The sequence below is a fragment of the Triticum aestivum genome, chromosome 1A, assembly GCF_018294505.1.
Source record: "Triticum aestivum cultivar Chinese Spring chromosome 1A, IWGSC CS RefSeq v2.1, whole genome shotgun sequence".
NCBI lineage: Eukaryota > Viridiplantae > Streptophyta > Magnoliopsida > Poales > Poaceae > Triticum > Triticum aestivum.
In genome coordinates this window covers 304,288,525-304,308,342 of record NC_057794.1, presented here as the reverse complement: position 1 = coordinate 304,308,342, position 19,818 = coordinate 304,288,525, and the positions used below count along the sequence as shown (strand labels likewise).

General features: G+C 41.2%; 1 long non-coding RNA gene across 2 annotated transcripts; it reads left to right on the top strand.

Annotated features, from left to right (window-relative positions):
* The first annotated feature begins 2,013 nt into the window (after positions 1 to 2,013).
* Positions 2,014 to 6,943, top strand: LOC123047307 (uncharacterized). Of its 2 annotated transcripts, none has more exons than XR_006422931.1 (4): positions 2,014 to 2,462; positions 2,548 to 2,798; positions 2,941 to 3,138; positions 4,348 to 6,943. It is a non-coding gene; the product is annotated as an uncharacterized lncRNA (long non-coding RNA). The 2 variants fall into 2 exon arrangements; XR_006422930.1 differs by having other exon boundaries at positions 2,017 to 2,462; positions 2,548 to 2,731.
* The last annotated feature ends 12,875 nt before the right edge of the window (positions 6,944 to 19,818 follow it).

Sequence of the window (19,818 nt, the reverse complement as noted above, 5' to 3'; positions counted from 1 at the left end):
TGACAGGTCATGCAGAGGAATGGGTTCAACTACCGCAGCACAAAGTAGCAGATGAACCGTTGTTGTCCTAATGCAATAACTGAGAGCAGGAGCGAGAGAGTAGGGTTTTATCGAAATGAACAAGGGGGTTTGCTTGCCTGGTAAAACAACAAGGGAGGCACTGCTTCACAGACAGGTACTCTGGAACGTCTCCGGAGCAGGACCTATCGAGAAGGAACGGTGCCGGCAATCAATACACAATCATATGCAACAATATGATGCATGAACATGGCATGTAGATGTGATGCTGTTTGAGCTAATGCATCTAGTAAACATTTGGTTTGAAGTCCATTTGAACCAAAGGTTCAAATGCATTTCTGAATTAAGTCTCTTATATATGCCCTAATGTGTTTTCCCATATTCAGCATGTATAAGTTGGTTTTTCATGCATGAAACTAGTTCAGATGGAAAGGTTGCATTTTTCTGATAATTTTTCATATATAAATTATTTTAATCTGAGCTACGGTTGAATTGTTATGAATTTTTGAAGTTTAAAACAATTTCTGGAATTTCCTGATTTAATTTAAATCCAGAAATTATATATATTGCGTCAGCATTGAGTAAGCATGACGTCAGCAGTCAACTGGGCTGGTCCGGGTCAAACCTGACGTGTGGGGTCCACACGTCAGTGACAGGGGGTTAAACAGGGTTAGTTTAATCCTAATTAAAAAGATTAGTGGCGCTGGGGCCCACTGTCAGTGTCAGGGTTAATTAACAGAGTTGATTAAATTTAAACTAATCCTAAACTAAAATTAGTCAGGGTCGGGGCCCACATGTCATTGACGCTGGGTAGTCAAACCCCAGGTCAACTGGGGGGGTTAGCGCGGGTTGACCGGTCAATCCCGCCGGCGTTTAGCCGCCGGCGAGGCCGAGCGCGGCGGAGGGGGACGACTGGCGTCGGCCAGTCAGCTGGGCCGAGCTACTGGGCCGATCGGGTAAGTGGCCCAGGTAAGTCTCTCTCCCCTTTTCTGTTTTCTTTTCTAATTTTCTGACATTTGTTTGGTTTAATAAAAATACTAAACCATTTTATTTTATTATGCCAATTTTTGCAGGAGCTAGATATATTATTCCAGAGCTCTATTATAAATGGCATAATTTTTGGACCATATTTCATATATATAGAAATATATTTCCAATGCAAATATTTATCGAATTAATCCAAATGGCCAAAATAAATATCCATGAGCTCCTAAAAATATTGTTTTGATTTTTATCTCTGTCCAATATTTTTAGAGGGCATCATGAGCATTTTCTTGGACCCTTTTGGAGAAATTTTTATTTGGGTCATTTAAAAAAAAATGATTCTGAGGGTTCCACCAATCCTCATTTCAAATTTAAATGAAATTTAAATATGATGCACAAATGACTAGCTAGTCTAGATCATACCAGACTAGGGATGTGACAGAGAGCTTCCTGTCGAGGCGCCGGAGTTAGCCAGAAGGGTCCGTGCTGAAGTACTAGAATATGCAGAAGCGCTGCAGCCGGCCGCCAAAGGAAAACATATGCAGCTATGGCAGCCTCCGCCGAATGCTATGATCAAGATAAACACGGACGCAGCGTTTCGGGTGAGAGATTCTCATGCTGGATGGGGAGTTGTTGCCAAGGATACAGAAGGAAATATTGTTGTAGCTCGAGCTGGTCGTCAAGACCATATATGTGATGTTTTTGGGGCCGAAGCACATCGATGACACAGGCCATAGCCATGGCTGCTGAACTGGGAATGATACGGGTGGTTTTTGAGACCGACTCCCAACTCCTGGCCGACGCATTGGACTTGCGGAAGGTTGATTCGTCACCTTATGCGGCGATTATCGAGGACTCGAAATTCCAACTGAAACTGTGGTTCTCCAAACATGTAATATCAGCGTGCCGGCGTAGTGCCAACCTGTTTGTGCTCAAGGCAATTTGCCTAAGCACCGTTAAAGTTCAATAAAGCTCTGCTTTACCTAAAAAAAACTCACGCAACAAGCCACAATCTATCGATCGCTACTATGCCCCGCGGTAAAAAAAGAAAGTAAACCGCCCGCCCGCACGACCTCCTCCTTCTCCCGCACGACCTCCTCCTCCTCCCGCAGCCGCGCCCTTCACCGCCTCCTCGCGCCGCCGGAGCCACGGGAAGCGGCCGCGGGTCGCCGGGAGCCTCCCCGACCGCGGGAGCCCACCCCGCCCCCGCCGCGGCTCGCCGGGAGCCTCCCCTGCCGCCGGAGCCGCCCCGCCGCAGCTTGGCCTCCGCCACTCCGCCACTCCGCCGGAGCGAGTCTCTCTCCTCTTCACTTGGGATGGGACGCCTCCTCTCCTCTGCTCCCAGCCGGATCCAATCCACCTCGCCCCGGCATGCAGCCACGGAAGGCCAGGTCCGTGCGCCTCTTTCCCATGGCCATGGAGTCGCCGCAGCTGCCATGGAATGCCTGGATGTCGTCAAGGTCCCTCTTCTCCTCTCCCAATTGGACTCTTGATTGTTTTGGATTTGGCGGCTCCCCTCACTCACACCTTCCCTCCTTGATGCAGATGCACGCAGGTGCAGCACCTACACCGATGTCTGCTCTTGAGACACAGATAACAGAGGAGAGGACAAGTCTAGAATTGCTAGACTGAATCTATCCATCTGCTCTGCTCTCGGGACAACAGAGGAGAGGACAAGTCCAGAATTGCTAGACTGAATCTATCCATCTGCTCAGCTCAGTTCATGCAGGTCAGGTCACATCACGGAGGGATTCCTGCGAATCTACATACAACTTCAATTAATTTATTAGTACTAGGTGGGTGTGAGAAAACTGAAACTTTTAGATGCATGCTTGCTTGGATGCGTGACACACAACACTGTTTGCTCGTCTCAACTCTGTGGTTTTGCTTATGTACCAACATCTTCTCAACTTTGTGTTCTATTTATGGAAATTGTAGAGGCTAGAGACATAGCAATCGTCAGGCTTCAGTTTTGTACTGACCACTCCAAGGCTTGTTCAACCTGGTGAATCTTTCCTTCATCTGCATCATTTTTCGCTTCAGTCTGTACATCCTCGCCCTCCGCCCACTGATCCTATTCTCCGCCGCCCGCCTTCCTCTGCTCCTCCTCTGCCGCCGCCGATCTCATCTGAGCCAGTAAGTTTTCTTTACATTCAAGTGTGCATTGTTTGAACAACATGCTTGTGGTTCTGTTCTTTCCACACAAGATAATCTGATACATACATGATCCTTATGGTTATGATTATTTTAGTGCATACATACATGATTCTTCCACACAGCAGGAACAATTATTCTGGAACAATTGCCGTATGTGAATTATCATGATCCAACGCCAATGCCACACACAGCGCTAAAAGGGTTACAGTTTATGAGGACATATTGAATTAGTGAGGATTTCAGAAATTTGTAGTCCAAGCAACTCATACATTTGAAGTTTTGTTGCTTACCTTCCCATCCCATTGTGTTGCTATGCTCCTGAAGTTACCTAACTACAGGAAAGGAGGCAAAAGTTTTGCTATATTGGGTTATCCACAATAGTATCGGCAACGATGTTTTGTTTTGTCGCAACTACTCAAATATATAATCTAAATAATCTAAATATATAATCTGCACAATGTAGTTTGAGTTAAAAAATACCACATTGTAGTTTCAATTTTTTTTTAAAAAACCCACGTGTTTTGTTGTTTCAAGAGATTGAGTCATGGGCTGTGAGCAAGCATTATATATTGACATGAAAGGTAGATCTATTTAGATCATGAAGGTTTGTGCACCGTGATGCAAAGGCCGTATGCATCGACGAGGCGAAGGTGGGGCTTACCGGGATGGGTTGAGAGGAGGCAGTGGAGAGAGGAAATGGGAGAGGCGGATGGTGAATATAGGAGGTGAAAAAGGATGCATCTACTTAGTCCTTCTGTTGAATGCATAAAAGGCACCCTGCAGCCTCTCTGCTTGCAAAATAGATGCTCTCTGCTTGGTACACTCATGACATTAAACCTTTCATCTCCAGTTAGAGATGCAACTTGATTTGACCTAAAAAATTCTATTTTTGAGTATTACTTTCTTCCACACCTCTGCAACATCTTCTGAAGCCTCTACTCTTAACGAGTCTGCTGCTATCGCTTTCTTAAATTTTATACGGGAAAATAATGTAGTACTTTTTTTAAAAAAATTTGTGCAAGCTAATATGTTTCAAGATTCATGAAACATATGTTTCAACATTCAAATGTTTACATAAAAACCATATGCGGCAAAACTGAATGACATTTTGAAATATATAATTTTGACAGAATGAAAACAAATTCAGTTTCCTCTTCCTCCCTAACTATGCATACTTTATTTCTACAGGTACAGAATATTGCTACTCATCAACATCTGCAGCATCTAAGGTCCTTTTCGTCACATATTCATATTTACTTGAGATTCTGCTTACTTTGTTTGCACCATTTAATAATTGAGCTTCTCAATATTGCATGAATATTTCTAATGATGTACGATGTTCCCCATTTCTTTAACATCCCTGGCATGTGTGTGCTCCATTAGTGAATGACAAATTTCTGAATTTTTGTGATGAACAATGTTTACGTTCGTTTAGGCAGCTCACCGGCATCCATCATGGTTTGCTATTTTAGAATTAATCAAGATTACCTTTCAGGCTTCTTCCGTTGCCTAGCTAATTCCCTCCTTGTAGGCCATGTTGTGGTCTGAAATTGAACGTATACATATGATCCTGGTTTTTCTACACCGCCAACTTTACTATTGATTACTCCTAGAACCTTAAGTTGATCTGAATAGACATAGCGAAGTAGATGCAAACTTCAGGATAAAAGCATGTATATCATGGAATGATAGGAAGAGGGCTCTGAGCTAGACATGTAGATTATACCGTTTAATGTTAGCTCCATCAATACTGATACATATACGATTTCCTGTTGTAGATAGGTAAATATTTTGCAAGTAATGTAATTTGGTAAATAACCTAAAGTATTAACCTTACTGCTATCTCAAAGTATGATGCGATTATTCAGTATCCATTGCCTGATATAGTCAGTCAGAGGCATCAAATCAAATCTCCCTTAAATGATTAAATCATTTAACTGCACATCACAAGTATCAGCCTCCATCTGCCACCAATATTGCAAGAAACAAGGCATGCTGATCTAATAACCGTCTTTATATATATTTTTAACCTAACAAGTGAGCTGATGATCAGGAAATCATGTTTAACTATCAATAAGTGATACCATTTCTTGGTTCAGTGAAGTGATTATGTGGATCTTGTGAGGAAAACAGATATGCCAAGAAGCCTGGGAGGTTGTCTACAGTCACTGGCCTGGTATGTGACCTGCTTGCATCTTTTCCTGATTACCTCACAACTGCAGTTGTCTATGTTTTATATTAACCATCGTTTTATCAATTTAATTCACAAGTTTGTTTCTCGAATTTACATGTATGCATTGATGACATGAAAACTGAACATATATTTGTTTGACACTGAGTTCTGCTGAACATGTAAGTATAGCCGGGAGAGTCATGTATTCGCTCGATGCCATAGCTCACCAACCCCGAGCTGTTGCCACTGTCGAAGACACCTTAATATTAAACAATAAGTATTATATTCATCAAGAGAGTTTCCTCGCTATGTGGTGTTAATTCTGATCCATATGATTTCTCGCACAAAGAATGCGTCTATATGACATGAGGTTAGTCTTCTTTAACTCCTTTCTGATCTATTAATTATTAAGCGTCCCATCTCTTGGTCTCAAAGTTTTCGAGAAAATGATTTATTTTGTTTAGTGCCATTCAAGAGATGTGGATAAAAAATCATGTGTGCATATGCACCTAGGAGCCAAAACGCCACTCTCACTTACTGATTATATACATTGACATATGACCATAACTGAACAATGTTGAGTTTTCTTCTAAATTAGTATGAATTTTTTTCTGCTCAAAAACAGTTTTCTATGATATTTGTAATTTCCACGTTTCGATTGAGCTTCTTACGATCTATCAGTAAGGCCTCTCAGGTTTTAGATTTGTGATTAGATCGTTGCATATAAGCCAAAATGAGTCTATAATAAGGGAAATAAACTGGCTACGCTTACCGTATGGATGAAACTGAAGAGTGAAGTGATATTTCTTTCTACCATTGCATAGCTTTACCATCACCGATCCATGTTAAGTGTGATTTATTTCTCTGTACATTATTCGGATACAAAGGATTCAAGCTGAAAAGAAGATGCAGTGGATTCAATGTTATGCAGAACATTATCACAAGTTGGCATTTCCTGTGAAACGAAGACCATTATATAGAACATTGATTAATTTGTAGAAAAATGCTGATAGCCAAAGGTTAATGCTGATAGCCAAAGGGTAATGCTGATAGACCATTATATATAAATACTTGAAATAATTCAGTTATGGTTTCTATCAATATATTGTTTCTACTGCATATATATTACTTTTAGCTACGCAATTTCCTCCGACAGCCAAAGGCTTGTCTATTAGTATCTTTTGTATTTGATGGGATCTTGTAACGAGAAAAAACCTTCGAAGCAAGAAACAGGAAACAAAAAGCTTGATAGTATTGTACTATTTTATCTCACTGGAAGATTATGTGTACTCATTAATATGTGCATTTGCACGTACATGATTACTAGTGAGAGAAAAGGGCCCACAGAACCCAGCACAAGCCTGTTGTAAACAAGAAAAAAAGGTGCATAATCCTAGACGGGCCGTCCCTACTAGTCCAGACGACGAAACAAGTGGACAACCGAGCCAGCCTACACAAAAGACGCGTAGGTCTTGAAGCCCCTGCATCCTATGGTAATGGGGTTGACTGAGACTTTGTTAACTCTCAGCTGAATGAGGTTTAGCAAAATTGATACTCCCTCAATTTCTATATACAAAGCCGCAAATTCAGATTACAAGTATTGAGGTAATATTTAATGTCTACTTTGCACGCTAGCTTTTCTTTTTTGTTTACTGGAATCATTAATATGTAGTATACATGCAACGAAGGACTGGACCTTGAGAGAGAGTAGTTGAGTGTCATCATGACTATATGCATGCGAGATTAAACATGTTGCTAGAAAAAAAATATCTTTATCTGGATTATTGTTGGTGGGCTTGTATAGATGTAAAATGTATTTTTCGTAGTGTATTATATTTAGCTAGTTCTATCTGCATGATGGGGAGTAACTTAGACTAGTAACATGCAAATGTTATTAGTCTATGTTACTACCTCTATAATACTACATATGTGTGGCATCTTGCAACAATTTATTTATTAAATTATACTCATTTTATAGCTTCTCATTTTTCATTAATTACTTATCACATCATTTATTTGTCTAGACATATGTTATGTTATCACTTATTTTTTTTCCACTATGGATAGCTTAAGGGCTCACAGCTGATTTGAGAAAATCAAGATGAGTTAGGTATGCATCACCGATGCGGAGTTCAAGATTGCTGTAAATCAAGTCCTAAAGTTATAGAAGCATAGAGGAAGCAAAGAACATTTTCTCAATTCCTATAATTCATGTGTCTTAAATAGACCCAGAAATACAGATCCAGTTTCTTTCATAAATAATAGGTGATTCTTAAATAAGTTAATGATACAACTAGTATGGTAACCGTGCTATGCATCCCCCGGAACACCACTGACCGTACCAGCTGGATCTGCCCGACATTCTGTTTTCTTTTCGAAAAAACTTTCGATCTATTCATCAACTACCAAGATAGTATGAAAAACACTAGGAGTAAAAATCACATCCAAGTTTATAGATCATCTAGCGACGACTACAAGCATTGGAGCGAGCTGAAGGCGTTTATCCCTCCCTCGTCGGAGCCGAACAAACATTATTGTAGTAGACAGTTGGAAAGTCATCATGCTAAGGCCTCATAGGACCAACGCATTAGAACAACAACCGCCACCAATGAAAAAAATACAGATCGGAAGAATCCAACCTGCAGACACACAGACGTAGACGAATGAAGACTAGATCCAAGCGGATCTACCGAAAGACAAACGCCAATTGGATCCCACGAGATTCGTTGAAAACACACCTTCACACGCCCTCTGACGGCGCTAGAAGCACAACCCGAACGAGGGCTGGATGGGAAATACTTTATTCCATCTTCAGAAAACTTTATTCCATCTTCAGAAAGCCGTCACAACCTCGTCTTCCTGATCATGGCATAAACTCTGACAAAACTTAGAAAAACACCTAAAACGAAGCCTTCCTACCGACAAGAGCCGGGATTCACCGCGCCTCCATGGTCCTAGGACCATAGGAGAGGCGAACCGACAACAACGCTGACGAGAGACAGGAAACCCGAGCTGTGCGCCTTAGGTCACTTGCATGAGCGAACGGGTATGTCTCTACTCCCGGTGATCTGTTTGATGGCTCCTATACTATCATCGCTGCAAGACACCTTCCATCTGAATGCAAACTCATCCTACTCAATTTTTATTTATATAGAGGAATGAAAAGGGATTTGGAGACCATGGACCTGTTCATAAAGGCACAAGGAAAAGGGAGATATGCACATGTATGTACAAACGCAAGGCAAAGTTAGATGATGCAGAGTGGACTTCTCCTTATTAGATGGACCAGCAAAAGGGCTCAAGCGTTGCAACGGGAGAAAGAACAATCATAACTTCAATGGCCTTGACCATATTTTTGCTACATCACCGACATACATTATCACTCTCAATTTCGTGAAATCATGAACATTTTTTTAAACTCGTGCACTTATTTGAAATCATAAACATTTTTCAAATTCTGAACACTTTTACAAATTTTTTAACATTTTATAAAATCAAGAATATTTTTCGTATTCATGGATATTTTATACTATTTGAAACCTTTTTTAAAGTTGTGAACATTTTTCCAAACAATTTTCTTGAATCGACAAACTTTTTTTTGGAAAATGGTGGAACAATTTTCGAAATTCACGAACATTTTTCTTGATTTAACGAACATTTTTTAAATGCATGATAATTTTTTGAATTAGCGACATTTAATGAATGAATAAACTATTTTGTAGTCACAAAAAGTTTTTGAATTTTTAGGATAGTTTTTCATTCATTAACATTTTTTGAATTAAATTTTTTTTGTTCAGTTTCATAAATATTTTTTCATAACTATTTTTTTAAATAATGAACATTTTTTGATTTCCCAAAAAATGTTTTCCAAATTTCAAACAATTGTTGGATAAGTAAACATTTTCTAAAAAATCACAAACATTTTTTGAATCCACCAACACTTTATTTTAAAATTCTCATTTTTTATTTTCGTAACTTTTTTGAAGTCCCAAATTATTCAAAGTAGAAAAAACTAAAACAGAAGATAAATAGGAAAAATAAAAAAACCAAATTTAAAAAACAGGTCACCTGGACATGGGCCAGCTCAAACGGGCGTGCTACATCCTCTCCCAGCATACAAAGCGTAGTATAGGAGGTCCCTACTTTATGGGCCGGCCCAGACAAAGAATTCCCCTGTGCGAAACTTTTTTATCATAAGAGATATGGTTGGTTTCGGACCCCTCCTTCAAGGGCCACGAAATTCCCCCTTCTTCCTCCACATATACAACCCTTAGGGCACTGTTTAGACTTTGGGTTTGTTTAGATTAAAAGTTCGCTATTCCTGCAACTTCGCGTATTTTGTTTGTGTTCAAGGACCAGATCAAGACGTCACAAAACCCATCTTGATCAATAAAACTTTCATCTTATATTCGCAATATCCAGATTGCAATATCAGTTTCTTGCTTGTTCTTCGTTTGCTCGTAGGAAATAGACCCTCGTGGTCAGGTTGATCGTGCTCCGGCGTGGTCAATAACCCCTCGGAAGTTGGTTTAGCGATTGCTAAGGCACGGCGTCTTCGCACGTTCGTAGTCAGATCGTCAAAGTTGACTCCCATAGAAAACGATATCTATCTTATCGAAACAACGCGACACCTTCACCTCCATCAGAGATGGCATTGATGGGTAATATTTTTTAACTTCTGGGGCAATTTCCTAACGTAACGACAGAAGAAACAACCTCTTTCTTATTATTAGGTATAGATATAGATATGAATTGGCGGAGCTACTCCTGAATAAGGGAACTCTGCTCGTCGCCGCCGCCGAAGGTCGAACCAGCCGACGATTCGTGAAAAGAATTAGTCATCATGGCGTGACCGTGTGGCTGACTACAGAAAATAAAATTGTTACTACAAAACTAAATTTGGTTTTCATATATCAAAATAATTTAGGTACTGATAATTATATGAGCATAGATATAGGCTTAGTACTGATAATGCTGAAACTTTGTCTATTTTGGGCCAGCCCAATAGCATTTTCAGAAATTCCTAATAAATCCTAAAGGCCCACGCAGCCCATTTGTGCAGGAAAGAGGTGGAACTAAAGTTTAATCCCATATTGCTAGTTTGGTGAGAGTTGGACCTCCTTATAAGGGAGGATATTTCCCCACATGTATGAGCATGAGAACAAGAGGGACATTCGCGTGCGCTCCTCCTCCGCCACCCGCCACGCCACGCCTCATCACGATGCGCCGCGCCGCGGTTGCGGGAATGAGCCGAACCGATGTCTAAATTTTTGCCACGCATGACTGGTATACGAAAGGTCACACGAAAGTTGAAAAGATTTTTGCTATAGTGAAGACTGAATGCGAACGACGCATCCCTTCGGCTACTGGCTGTTCACTTCACCTCCCTCTCTTCGTTTCATCTCCCGTCGCTGCCCTCTCGCCTTCTTCTCCCGCGCCTATAAAAAGGAGGTCGCTCCTCCCAGAGAGACGCACCAGAAGATCATCTCCCTTTTGCCACCAAGTTCCTGAGCACTGCGCTGCTGCTACGTTCTTCCCCATCCCGGCTTGCGGCGTGCACCACATGTCGGCACAGTAGGCCTCTGAAACCACACCACTTTGAGTCCTGTACGGGAGAAGGGTGATAAGGTTTTTGGAGAACGCTCTGCGTGACTACTAACTTCTTCATCACGAACGCCCCGGACTCCGATGACTTCTTCCCCAACGTCGACAACCTCCTCAATGACATGGCTAGCGAGGACACAGACCCCAAGTCCAATGCTACTGTTGTTGTTGCTGTCCCGTATGTGTTCTTACTCTTTCTGTTAGAGGTCTTTCCACAGTTCCTTGTTCTAGTGTCTGCCCTACATATGTTAGGTTCTACTTCATATATGCAACTTGATCTAGTGTCTGTTCTAGATGTGTTCAGTTCAAGTGCATATATGCAGATGCTATTTACCTTCTCTCTGTCAGAGTGCATGACTTGCTTTATCTCTACTATATTATTCATGCTTTATCTAGTATTTTTGTTAGTAAAATTATTTGGTAAATTGCTCATATTTCCAACAATCCAAAAACCTTATTATAGGCAATTTACCCCGAGTGGTTTTGCTGCTTCCATGAGACATCCTATGTTTGAGGGTATCCACTATAAGAAGTGGCGTGTGAGAGTAGTCTTATGGTTTCAAACCATGAGTTGCTATGACGCCACTCTTGGCAATCCTGAAGGAGAATATGATGCTCAACAGGAACAAGCTTTTCAGAAAATGGATACCCTGTTTAAGGCTGCTCTCTTGAGTGTTATTGGTGAGAACATAGTTGATGCTTATGCGTCAATTGATAATGAAAAGATATGTGGGATGCATTCGAGGCCAAGTTTGGGGTCTCGGATGCTGGCACTGAGCTGTACATCATGGAGCAATTCTATGATTACAGGATGACTGAAGAGCGTGATGTCTACTATGCAACTTTATTCTTGTAGACACGTGTTGGGCCTCCAAGCGCAGAGTTTTGTAGGACAGTAAAAATTTACCCTCAAGTGGATGACCTAAGATTTATCAATCCGTGGGAGGCGTATGATGAAGATAGTCTCTCTCAAACGACCCTGCAACCAAATACAAGAAATCTCTTGTGTCCCCAACACACCCAATACAATGGCAAATTGTATAGGTGCACTAGTTCGGCGAAGAGATGGTGATAAAAGTGTAATATGGATGGTAGAAATATATTTTTATAATCTGAATAAATAAAAACAACAAGGTAGCAAATAGTAAATAGGCACAAAAACGGTATTGCAATGCTTAAAAATTAGGCCTAGGGTCCATACTTTCACTAGTGCAACCTCTCAACAATGCTAATATAATTGGATCATATAACCGTCCCTCAACGTGCAACGAAGAATAGCTCCAAAGTTCCTATCTAGCGGAGAACATAAGAATAAATTGTTTGTAGGGTATGAAACCACCTCAAAGCTATTCTTTCCGATCAATCTATCCTAGAGTTCGTAGTAAAATAACATGAAGCTACTCTTTCCGATTGATCTAACCAAGAGTTCGTACTAAAATAACACCAAAGAAAATTTTAGATTCATAATATTCAATCCAACACAAAGAACTTCAAAGAGTGCCCCAAGATTTCTACCGGATAAACAAAGACAAGAACATGCATCAACCCCTATGCATAGATTACCCCAATGTCACATCGGGAATCCGCGAGTTGAGTGCCAAAACATATATCAAGTGAATCAATATGATGCCCCATTGTCACCACGAGTATTCAATTGCAATACATATATCAAGTGTTCTCAAATCCATAAAAGTATTCAATTCGATAACAATGAAATCTCAAAGAGAAAAACTCAATTCATCACAACAAGATAGAGAGGGGGAAACACCATATGATCCGACTATATTAACAAAGCCCGCGATACATCAATATCGTGACATCTCAAGAACACGAGAGAGAGAGAGAGAGATTAAACACATAGCTACTGGTACAAACCCTCAGCCCCGAGGGTGGACTACTCCCTCCTCATCGTGGTGGCCGCCGGGATGATGAAGATGGCCACCGGAGATGATTTCCCCCTCTGGCAGGGTGCCGGAACGGGGTCTAGATTGGTTTTCGGTGGCTACAGAGCCTTGCGGCGGTGGAACTTCTAATCTAGGTTAACCCCTAATGGTTTCTCTATTTATAGGATTTTTTGGCGTTGGTTTCATGCTAAGATGGGACTTGAAGTGAGCACAACCCACCGGGGCAAGCCAAGCCCACCAGGCGCGCCCTGGTGGGTCGTGCCCTCCTCGTGGCTCTTCTGGACCTCCCATGAAGCTTTGGGGGTCTCTTTTGTTCCAAAACAAATCGTCAAAAAGTTGCAGCTCATTTGGAGAACTTTCATTTCTGCACAAAACACCACCACCGTAGTTCTGCTGAAAATAGCGTCAGTTCGGGTTAGTTCCATGCAAATCATACCAAAACCATATAAAATTGTCATAAACATGGCATGAATACTTCATAAATTATAGATACGTTGGAGATGTATTAGAGCGCTCCGTGGTTGAGCAAGCTCATGAGATACAGTCATTTGCTATAGAACTTGAGCACTTCAATTGTATGCTACTAGACAAGTTTGTTGCCGGAGGTATCATCACTAAGCTTCCTCCTTCATGGAGGAACTTTGCTACCTTACTGAAGCATAAGAGACATGAGTTTTCTGTTCCAGATCTCATTGATACTCTTGTTATGGAAGAAAAGGCGAGAGCAAAGGACACACATGCTCGAGGTATTGAGGGGGGGATCTAGTGCCAATCTGGTACAGAAGAAGAACTTCCAGCCCCACAAGTTCAAGAACAAGGGCAAGTTTGATGGTAAAGCAAAGTTTGATGGGAAGAACAAGGCTGTGAAGCACACGAACTTCAAGAAGAAGAATGGCAAGAAGAAAGGTGTTTATCATGTGTGTGGAGATCCCGATCATTGGGCTCCTAGTTGCCCTAATCGCTATGACAAGCGTCATGTTGGGAAAGGCGGCAAGACCGCTAATGTTGTCATTGGAAACACTGACATGAAGGATGCTGGGTATGGTATATTTTCCACTATTATTTCAGTATGTCATTCTCCTGATTGGTTGATTAACATAGGTGCTAATGTGCATGTATGCGGTGATATTTCTATGTTTTAGTCTTATCAGACCGCAGGGACTTCTACCGTGCTGATGGGAAATGGTTAAAGTGCTTCTATTCATGGTGTTGGCATGGTCGATCTGAAGTTTACTTCGGGGAAGATCGTGCGACTGAAGAACGTGCATTATGTCCCCTCCATCAATAAAAATCTTGTTAGCGGATTTCTTCTGTGTAGAGATGGCTACAAGCTTGTCTTTGAGTCGAATAAATTTGTAATATCCAAGTATGGAACCTTTGTTGGTAAAGGCTATGAGTTAGGAGTCCTGTTTCATTTATCCTTATCAGACATTTGCAATAAAGTTGTTAATCATGTTTTCAACAATAGCGAATCAAATGTGTGGCATTCACGTCTTTGTCATGTTAACTTTGGTTGCATGTCGCAACTAGCGAAGTTGAACTTAATCCCTAGTTTCACCACTATCAAGGGATCTAAGTGTCAAGTGTGCGTGCAAGCTAAGCAACCTCATAAGTCTCATGTGACTGCGGAAATGAGAAATCTTGCACCACTAGAGCTCGTACATTTAGATCTATGTGAAATGAATGGTGTTTTGACAAAAAGGTGGAAAGAAGTATTTTATGATGTTAATTGATGACTCGACTAGATACTGTCATGTGTATCTTCTGAAATCTAAGTATGAGGCTTTGAACTATTTCAAGATCTTTAAAGCTGAAGTGGAAAACCAATTTGATTGAAAGATCAAGGGGCTTAGGTCCGATCGTGGTGGAGAGTATTTCTCAAATGAATTTGATTCCTTTTGTGCGGAACATGGTATAATCCATGAGAGGACACCTCCCTATTCACCTCAATCCAATGGGGTGGCTGAAAGAAAGAACTACACTCTAACTGATTTGGTTAACGCCATGTTAGACACATCGGGTCTCTCCAAGGCATGGTGGGGGAGGCGATATTGACGGCATGTCATGTCCTAAACCGAGTTCCCACAAAGAACAAAGAGATAACTCCATTCGAGGAATGGGAGAAGAAAAGGTTAAATCTCTCTTATCTACGAACATGGGGTTGTTTGGCGAAAGTCAATGTTCCAATTCCAAAGAAGAGGAAGCTTGGACCAAAGACTGTGGATTGTGTTTTCCGGGGATATTCTTTTCATAGCATTGATTATAGATTCTTGGTTGTAAAATATGAGGTACCTGACATGCATGTCGATACGATCATGGAGTCAAATGATGCGACTTTCTTTGAAGATATCTTTCCCATGATGGATATGGCTACGTCATCTAATCAGGAGATGCCTAGTTCATCGAATCAGGAACCAGTTACAATTACTGAACCTGTCATTTCGATGGAACACTTTGAAAGTCCTGTGGAGAAGAACAATGAAGTTCCTACTAGGAGCAAGAGACAAAGGACTGCAAAGTCCTTTGGTGATGATTTTCTTGTGTATCTCATAGATGACACTCCCGGTTCTATTTCAGAGGCCTATGCATCTGAAGATGCTGACTACTGGAAGGAAGCGATCTGTAGTGAGATGGATTCCATCTTGGCAAATGAAACTTGGGAGATCACTGATCGTCCTTATGGGTGCAAACCTATAGGGTGCAAATGGGTATTCAAGAAGAAACTTAGGCCTGATGGTACTATTGAGAAATACAAGGCACGTCTCGTGGCCAAGGGTTATACCCAAAAGGAAGGTGAAGACTTCTTTGTTACTTACTCACCTGTGGCTCGACTGACCACTGTTCAAGTACTACTTTCTCTAGAGGCCTCACATGGTCTTCACGTTCATCAAATGGATGTTAAGCTGCCTTCCTAAATGGAGAGTTGGATGAGGAAATTTACATGGAACAACCAGATGGGTTTGTAGTAGATGGTCAGGAAGGAAAAGTGTGCAAGTTGTTGAAGTCTTTGTATGGACAGTGGCATGAGAAGTTTGAAAGAACTTTAATAGCTGCAGGCTTTGTTGTAAACGAACCTGATAAATGTGTGTACTATCGCCATGGTGGAGGTGAGGGAGTTATCCTTTGCTTGTATGTTGATGACATACAGATTTTGGAACAAATCTGAATGTTATTAAGGAGGTCAAGGATTTCCTATCTCGTTATTTTGAGATGGATTTAGGTGTGGCTGATGTCATTCTGAACATCAAGTTGTTGAGAGACGATGATGGTGGGATTACATTGCTTCAATCTCACTATGTGGAAAAGATCTTGAGTCGCTTTGGTTATAGTGACTGCAAGCCCTCTCCAACACCATATGATGCCAGTGTGTTGCTTCGAAAGAATCAAAGAATTGCTAGAGATCAATTGAAATATTCTCAAATTATTGGCTCGCTTATGTACTTAGCCAGTGCTACAAGACCTGACATCTCTTTTGCTGTTAGCAAACTGAGTCGGTTTGTCTCAAAACTAGGAGATTTGCATTGGAAAGCTCTAGAGAGAGTTTTGCATTATTTGAAAGGCACTGCAAATTATGGAATTCACTACACGGGGCACCCAAAGGTGCTTGAAGGGTATAGTGACTCAAACTGGATCTCAGATGCTGATGAGATAAAGGCCACGAGCGGATATGTATTCACTCATGGAGGTGGCATTGTTTCTTGGAAGTCTTGCAAGAAGACCATCTTAACGAGGTCAACTATGGAAGCAGAACTCACAACACTAGATACAGCTACGGTCGAAGCAGATTGGCTTCTCGGCTCTTGAATGACTTGCCGGTTGTTGAGAAACCTGTACCGGGTATCCTTATGAACTGCGACAATCAAACTGTGATCATGAAAGTGACTAGCTCAAAGGATAACATGAAGTCGTCAAGACACGTTCAAGGAAGGTTAAAGTCTGTCAGAAAAATGAGAAACTCCAGAGTTATTGCATTAGATTATATCCAAACGTCTAAAAATCTAGTGGATCCTTTTACTAAGGGTCTATCACGTAATGTGATAGATAATGCATCGAGGGAGATGGGTATGAGACCCACAATATGAGTTGTTCACAATGGTAACCTATTCTATGTGATCGGAGATCCCGTGAATTAGATGTGGAAGACAAGCTGTTGGTCAACTGAGAGGAGAGTATCCTTACTATTAACAATACCACTCCATGAAGATGCAATACTCTCCTAAATCTGCATGGCGGGTTGATGTATATCTTAATGTGTTCTAAGTGGCTCACTGAAGCAAAGATGTTGTCCTGCATAACATCTTTTGAAGAACGCACCTATATGAGTCTGATTGTTAAACGTCGCAATCTATGAGAGTAGGATTCTCTCTAGTAAACTCATGAAAGGTCTCGAAGTATGACGCATAAGCTCCACCCGTGGGGAAGACCCACGGTAGCCAAGTATTGGTCAAGGCTTTATGTGAAACTAGATTCACAGAAAACTTGCAGTTCAAGGCCGAGTCCACTGTTCAAGTTGCTTACTAGTGTAGCATAGAGTTTTAGGTGGAAGTTCAACTTAATAGTCTCCACTGCAGTACCGGTATATAAAACAATGTTTTGGTACCAAAGGCAAATTTTGTGTGCCTCTGGGATCTGGTGGGGGCTTGCTGGAATTTTTTCTATTTTGGGTGAGCCCAATAGCATTTTCAGAAATTTCTAATAAATCCTAGAGGCCCGCTCAGCCCATTCATGCAAGGAAAGAGGTGGAACTAAAGTTTAGTCCCACATTGCTAGTTTGGTGGGAGTTGGACCTCCTTATAAGGGAGGATGTTTTCCCACATGTATAAGCATGAGAACAAGAGGGACATTCACGCGCGCTCCTCCTCCGCTGCCCGCCTCGCCACGCCTCATCATGACGCGCCGCGAGTTGCGGGAATGAGCCAAGCCAATGTCTAAATTTTTTCCATGCACGACTGGTATGCGAAAGGTCACACGGAAGTTGAAAAGGATTTTGCTGTAGTGGAGACTGAATGCGAACGGTGCATCCCTTCGGCTGCTGGCTGTTCACTTTGCCTCCCTCTCTTCGTTTCATCTCCCGTCGCTGCCCTCTCACCTTCTTCTCCTCCTCCTCTAAAAGGGAGGTCGCTCCTCCCAGAGAGACGCACCATAAGATCATCTCCCTTTTGCCACCAAGTTCCTGAGCAGTGCGCTGCTGCTACATTCTTCCCCATCCCAGCTTGCGGCGTGCACCGTAGGTCGGGACAGTAGGCCTCCAAAACCGCACCTCTTTGAGTCCTATATGGGAGAAGGGTGATAAGGTTTTTGGGGAGCGCTCCGCGCGACTACTGACTTCTTTGTCACGGGCGCCCCGGACTCCGACGACTACTTCCCCGACGACGACGTCTTCCCCGACGTCGACAACCTCCTCAACGACATGGCTGGCGAGGACACTGACCCCAAGTCCAGTGCTACTGCTGCCGCTGCCGTCCCGTACGTGTTCTTGGTCTTTCTGTTAGAGGTCCTGACACAGTTCCTTGTTCTAGTGTCTGCCCTACATATGTTAGGTTCTACTTCATATATGCAACTTGATCTAATGTCTGTTCTAGATGTGTTCAGTTCAAGTTCATATATGCAGATGCTATTTACTTTCTCTCTGTCAGAGTGCATGACTTGCTTTATCTCTGCTATATTATTCATGCTTTATCTAGTATTTCCGTTAGTAAAATTATTTGGTAAATTGCTCATATTTCCAACAGATAATATGTGCATCGAAAGCAAAATAGTACATAATATATCTTTTTGAAAATTTTCTTCACATGTACGTCACTACTCTGTACAAATAAACTCAGTGTTACTTCCTCTATCTCAAAATAAGTGTCGTGTCTTTAGTTCACATTGATAATAATTATACAGGGAAAAATATAGGCTTACTACTGAAGATATGTGCAACGAAATCAAAATAGTACATAATATATGTATCTAAAAAAATTCTTCAAATGTACGTCACAGCTCCGTGCAAATAAACTTAGAATTACTATATTAAGAGACAAATATTCTATGATTTGACTACACATAACATAAGATCCAACAATGGCCATGTAAATAATAACAAATTTTTTTGTATATGAATCAACCAAATCTAATTGTTGAATATGTAATTCAGCGAAGAGTTTCCTAAAGATTTCTAGAATTGGCCACGGTCAAGGAGCGTAAGAGGTTCTCCTAAATAGCCAAGTAAAAGGATTAGGATTGTAGAAAACGCATAGGAGCTCTCGGGGTGCTATGCACCTTGTATGAATAGTAAAATCAAAAAGAATTCTAGAATTTTTTTAAATAAAATAATCAAAAACTTCAGGGTATCAAACTTGGTCATTCATTCTACTCACGTACAAAGTTTTGCCAAGAAATGGCATCCATGGTATTCTTAGTGAAGAAAATACAGTCCGATGTATGATTCATACAAACAATTTTTAGGGATAATTTGTTTTATGCACCTAGTTGGGTCACACTCAGCAGGTTTAACCCTGGTTTTCGAAAACATTCATTCCCGCCCAAACCACTTTGCTCGTCTTATGCTTTTGCCCTTTGACCGTCACTTTGAAAACGTCATCACAAATTTATACTAACTCAAAAAAATGCGAATAAGATATCAAAGTGTTCAGAAAAACATCATCTATATGTGCATGTCATTTGCATTCATGACAAATATGTTGGGAAGTCCCCGTCTCAGTTTGAGCTCATATGATCTCAGCATGCATACTAAAATCTAAAAACTGGAAAAAAATTCTATAAAAAATTGAAGGCAAACATAGACCAATATTTTGAGTCCTTTCCAAGTTTCATTAAGTACTGACTTTCGTGGAAGTCATGGCAAAAAAATAGAATTAGCACTCGGAAATGCTTTTGTTTTGGAGCATCGATTTTTTTTGCCAGGACTTCCACGGATGTCATTCCGTTTTGAAACTTGGCAAGCTCTTAAAACATTGGTCAATGTTTTCCACC